Source organism: Mus caroli, chromosome 10 (genome assembly GCF_900094665.2).
Source record: "Mus caroli chromosome 10, CAROLI_EIJ_v1.1, whole genome shotgun sequence".
NCBI lineage: Eukaryota > Metazoa > Chordata > Mammalia > Rodentia > Muridae > Mus > Mus caroli.
In genome coordinates, this window is record NC_034579.1 from 28,742,528 (window position 1) to 28,748,136 (window position 5,609).

At 41.7% G+C, this 5,609-nt stretch overlaps 1 pseudogene across 1 annotated transcript; it reads left to right on the plus strand.

Moving 5' to 3' along the window:
• Positions 1-274: 274 nt before the first annotated feature.
• On the plus strand, positions 275-1,235 carry LOC110303641 (annotated as a pseudogene). The gene has a single exon (XR_002378938.1). The product of XR_002378938.1 is annotated as a stathmin pseudogene (transcript).
• Positions 1,236-5,609: the final 4,374 nt, after the last annotated feature.

Consider the following 5,609-nt stretch of genomic DNA (forward strand, 5'->3'; position numbering starts at 1 on the left):
GAGATGAGCCCAAAAATTTATGGACAAACTGAACATCATCTGAAGACGGCCAGAGACTTCCCTGAGAGTCTCTCAGTCACATTCTGATCAAAAGCATTACTATCACATCTATGCTACTTTCATGACCAGTTATAGTAGGAGCAACCCAGATGAGGCATGACAAGTTGTATCTCTGGGTTATCAATGGAGAAGTAATCAAAATAGCATGGAGGGTTGATAATTGCCTAACTCTGATGATCTTAGGCTTATTATAAATATTAAGGTTTGGAGAGTGTGGCCAGGCGGCTCGGACCGAGCAGGGCTTTCCTTGCCAGTGGATTGTGTAGAGTGTACAGCCAGTCTCTTGTCTTCTGTTCGACATGGCATCTTCTGATATTCAGGTGAAAGAGCTGGAGGAGCGCGCCTCAGGCCAGGCTTTTGAGCTGATTCTCAGCCCTCAGTCAAAAGAATCTGTCCCCGATTTCCCCCTTTCCCCCCCAAAGAAGAAGGACCTTTCCCTGGAGGAAATCCAGAAGAAATTAGAAGCTGCAGAGGAAAGACGCAAGTCTCATGAGGCGGAAGTCTTGAAGCAGCTCGCGGAGAAGCGGGAGCATGAGAAGGAGGTGGTCCAGAAAGCCATCAAGGAGAACAACAACTTCAGCAAGATGGCGGAGGAGAAGCTGACCCACAAAATGGAGGCTAACAAAGAGAACCGGGAGGCGCAGATGGTGGCCAAGCTGGAGCGCTTGCGAGAGAAAGACAAGCACGTGGAAGAGGTGCGGAAGAACAAAGAATCCAAAGACCCCGCCGATGAGACTGAGGCTGACTAAGTTGTCCCGAGAGCTGACTTTCTCCCCGACCCCGTCGTCCTAAATATCCAAAGACTGTACTGGCCAGTGTCATTTACTTTCCCTCCTGAAAGATAGTCTAGAAGCCGATGTAGGACCATATAGGTAGATCCAGACCGTGAGATGTTTTAGGGGCTCAAGGGGAGAAACTGAAAGTGTTTTACTCTTTTTTAAAGTGTTGGTCTTTCTAATGTAGCTATTTTTCTCGTTGCATCTTTTCCACTCGGGCACAATCGGTGTGCTGGGTTAATGGCTAGTACTGTATTGACTGTGGAAGACGTTTGTGAAGAGTACGTAGTGGCTTCTTCCAACCCATTAGATGCTGAATATCTGTTCACCTTGCGATCCCAATTCTGTCCCAATCTCACCAGATGCTACNGTACTTGAATGGTTAATAAACTGCACAGTGCTGTTTAAAAAAAAATAAAATAAAATAAAAATAAAAAAAATAAATATTAAGGTTTTATATCTTTTATTTTGACACTTTATGGTCTAAGTGGAGTAAAAACCCCAAAATAATACCATATCACTGTAATAAGACTGTGGCTTATTCCTGCTAAAAGGCCTTCCTTACTGCCATGGCTTCCTACCTGCTGCCAAAACTTCCTTGCCAAAATTAGGATTGTATCTCCCTGAACTATAGGCCAAAATTCTTCCTCTCTTTGCTTCCTTCTTGTCAGGTAGTCACAGTATCAACACGTAATCAACATAGAAAAGTGACACTTGAAAGTAAGGCCACTTACAGCCTATTTGTTCTTAGGTCTTTAGCACTTGCATGTGAAAAGCTGTGGGATCCTAGGAATATGTGGATAGAAAAGCCCTAACATTTGTAAGGAAAGCTCAGTGGGAAAACCTGGTGTGTTATTTAAAAGACCAAATTGCCAGGATAAATGCAAATGGTCCAAGTCTGGCTTGTGTAGTTTCAGAGGGGAGACATGACCTCTACCAGAAACTGAGCTAGATGCCATTTATTTTGCATTTTGGCAGCAGGTATGGCTGTATCCTACTAATCTCCTGAGAACATGAGCAATGCTGAACTTAAAAGCCCACTTTACAGAATAGTAATGCTTACTTCATTCCATTGTATATTCTTTAATTTACAATGGACAATATATAATGACATAAGAAGCCTTAGCTTCTTCCAGCCTTTCTCTAATTCAACCATAGGGGTCATTCCTCAGAAAATTAGAAATAGATCTTCCTGAAGACCCAGTTATACCATTCTTGGGCATATACCCAAAAGATGCTTCACCATACCACAGGGACACATGCTTCACTACATTCATACCAGCCTTATTAGAAATAGCCAGAAACTGTAAACAACCCAGATGTCCCACAATGGAAGAAGGGATACAGAAAATGTGTTTTATTTACACAAAGAAATACAGTTCAGCTATTAAGAATAAGAACAACATGAGTTTTGCAAGCAAATGGATGGAACTAGAAAATATCATCTTAAGTGAGGTAACTCAGATCCAAAAGAACATGCATGGTGTGTACTCACTAATAAGTTGGATATTGGCCAAAAAAGTACAGAAGACATAGGACACAATTCGCAGAACTCAAGAATGTTAACAAACAGAAGGGCCCAAGTGATGATGCTTCAATCCCACTTGGGAGGAAGGAGAGAACAATCACAATTGTGGAAGGCAGAGAGATGGAGGGACCTAGGTTGGAGAGGGTTCAGGAAGGGAAAAAACTGGTACAAGATCAGGTATTGGGATTGGGGAGAGGAGACAGGAGGGAGGCCCTGAGATCCAGCAGAATGAATGGAAATATGGAACCTAGGGGGTGGAGGTGGGGGGTGGAGGGTTGGGGAATCCTCTAAAAATTAATAGAGACCTGGGAGATGAGAGACTCTCAAGACTCAAAGGGAGGACCTTAGATGAAATACCCAACAGTGGGGAGAGGTAAGTCGTAGAGTCTACCTCCAGTAGAAAAGACAGCATAAAGTGGAGGGATGGGTTGCCATCTCACAGTCAAAAACTCTGATCCAGAATTATTCCTGTCTAAAAGAACTGCAGGGACAAAAATGAAGAAGACTGAGGGAAGGGAGGTCCAGTGACCAGCCCAACTTGTCATCCATCTCAGGAGGAAGCTCCAAGGCCTGACTGATGCTATGGTGTGCTTACAGACAGGAACCTAGCATGGCTGTCCTCTGAGAGGTCCAATAAGCAGCCGACTAAAACAGAAGCAGATATTTACACCCAACCATTAGACTGAACTTGGGGATCCCTGTGGATTTTCCCTATTCTTTTTTTTTCTTTTTTTATAGTATATATTTTCTCCATTTACATTTCAAATGCTATCCCTTTTCATAGTTTCCTCTGAAAGTCCCCTATATCCTCCCCTGCCCTGCTCCCCAACCCACCCACTTTCACTTCCTGGCCCTGGAATTCTCCTGTATTAGGGCATATAATCTTTGCAAGACCAAGGGCCTCTCATCTCATTGATGATCCACTAGGCCATTCTCTGCTACATATGCAACTGGAGATCCAAGCTCTGGAGAGTACCAGTTAGTTCATATTGTTGTTCCACCTATAGGGTTGCAGACCCCTTTAGCTCCTTGGGTACTTTCTCTAGCTTCTTTATTGGGGGCCCTGTGTTCCATCCAGTAGATAATTGTGAGCATCCACTTCTGTATTTGCCAGGCACTGGCATAGCCTCACAAGAAACATCTATATCAAGGTCCTTTCAGCAAAATCTTGCTGGCATATGCAATAGTGTCTGGGTTTGGTGGTTGTTTATAGGATGGATCCCTGGGTGGGGCAGTCTCTGGATGGTCCTTCCTTCCATCTCAGCTCTGAACTTTGTCTCTTTAACTCTTTCCTTGGGTATTTTGTTCCCCATTCTAAGAAGGAATGAAGTATCCACACTTTGTTCTTCCTTCTTCTTGAGTTTCATGTGTTTTACAAATTGTATTTTGGGTATTCTAAGTTTCTGGGCCAATATCCACTTATCAGTGAGTGAATAGGATGTGTGTTCTTTTGGGATTGGGTTAACTCACTCAGGATGTTATCTTCCAGAAGCATCCATTTGCCTAAGAATTTAATAATTTCATTGTTTTTAATAGCTGAGTAGTACTCCATTGTGTAAATGTACCACATTTTCTGTATCCATTCCTCTGTTGAGGGACATCTGGGTTCTTTCCAGCTTCTGGCTATTATAAATAAGGCTGCTATGAACATAGTAGAACACGTTTCCTTATTACTAGTTGGAACATCCTCTGAGTATATGCCCAGGAGTGGTATTGCTGGATCCTCTGGTAGTACTATGTCCAATTTTCTGAGGAAACACCAAACTGCTTTCCAGAGTGGTTGTACCAGCTTGCAATCCCACCAGCAATGGAAGATTGCTCCTCTTTCTCCACATCTTCACAAGTATCTGCTGCCACCTGAATTTTTGATCTTAGCCTTTCTGTCTGGTTTGAGGTAGAATCTCAGGGATATTTTGATTTGCATATCCCTGATGATTAAGGATGCTGAACATCTTTTCACTATTCTTATTAGACACCAGCAGCCTTAATGTTTAGAATTCTAGGAATGACTGGCCCTACCAGTATGTGAACTCATTTTATAACCTTTTGTTTCATGTTTATGTGGTCCAAAACATACCCAGGCAGCATACATGTTTTTAAATCTAGTGGGATTTATATATCTATTCTGGTATAATAGTATACCCTCTGGGAAATAATGACTGTAAAGCAGAAATTTCTGAAGCGATTGAATCTACTGGTTGTCAAATTTACACCAAAATATATTGCTTCTAAGTTATAACTTTCATCACCTCTCCCCATAAACTCATTGTTATCTAATAATACTAAATGATTTCACAATACATTCAAATGTTTGCAACACTTTTAAAAGTCTGAAGTCCAAGTTGCTTCTGAGAACCAATGCAATCTCTTAGCTATAACAGATACCAGGAAGAAGTAAGCAGGGTCCCTCTGACATTATTACTCTTAACCCCATGTTTTCTAATTGCTAAGTCAAAAACTATTGTTGTAGGCACATATGTTATTTGGAGATGTGTCTTCCTCCATCAGGAACCTTAGCACTACTTACAGGAAGGCACATAATTGCTTCCTTAGGCTGGTGGCTTTAAACTGCACATTATGTGATTACATGGTAGAACCAATTTACACCATGGTAATATCTCTCCTTTGTTACAGTGTAGATCACTTAGTATAACATGATGATGCTCACTAGATTACTATACCAAGGAAGGTAAACTCATATAGATGGCATATTAATTTTTTATCACAATATCATTTTGAAGGTGAAAGTCTACTGTTGCCATTTTCTGCTAAATAGTTGATTCCTTGTGAGGTAGGACCAGACAGTATACTCAATATAGGTCTGTGATCCTGACTTATTGTATAAATTTCAACAGATAAAAGAGAATATACCAAGAAATGGAAAACCAAAAATAGTGGGTATTCTTTCATAGAGCAAATTGCTAGTGCCCATATACAGTGTTCAGTTGATACAGTGACTTCTTTCTGATGTACATTGTCTTACTCAGGGTTTGTATTCCAGTACAAGTCATTATGACCAAGAAGCTAGATGGGGAAGAAAGTGTTTATTCACCTTACACTTCCATGGTGCTATTCATCACCAAAGGACATCAGGACAGGAACTCACACAGGGCAGGGACTTGCAAGCAGGAGCTGATGCAGAGGTACTGGAGAGCTACTGCTTACTGGATTGCTTCCCCTGGCTTGCTCAGCTTGCTTTTTTATAGAACCCAGGACTACTAACCTAGGGATGACACTACCTACAA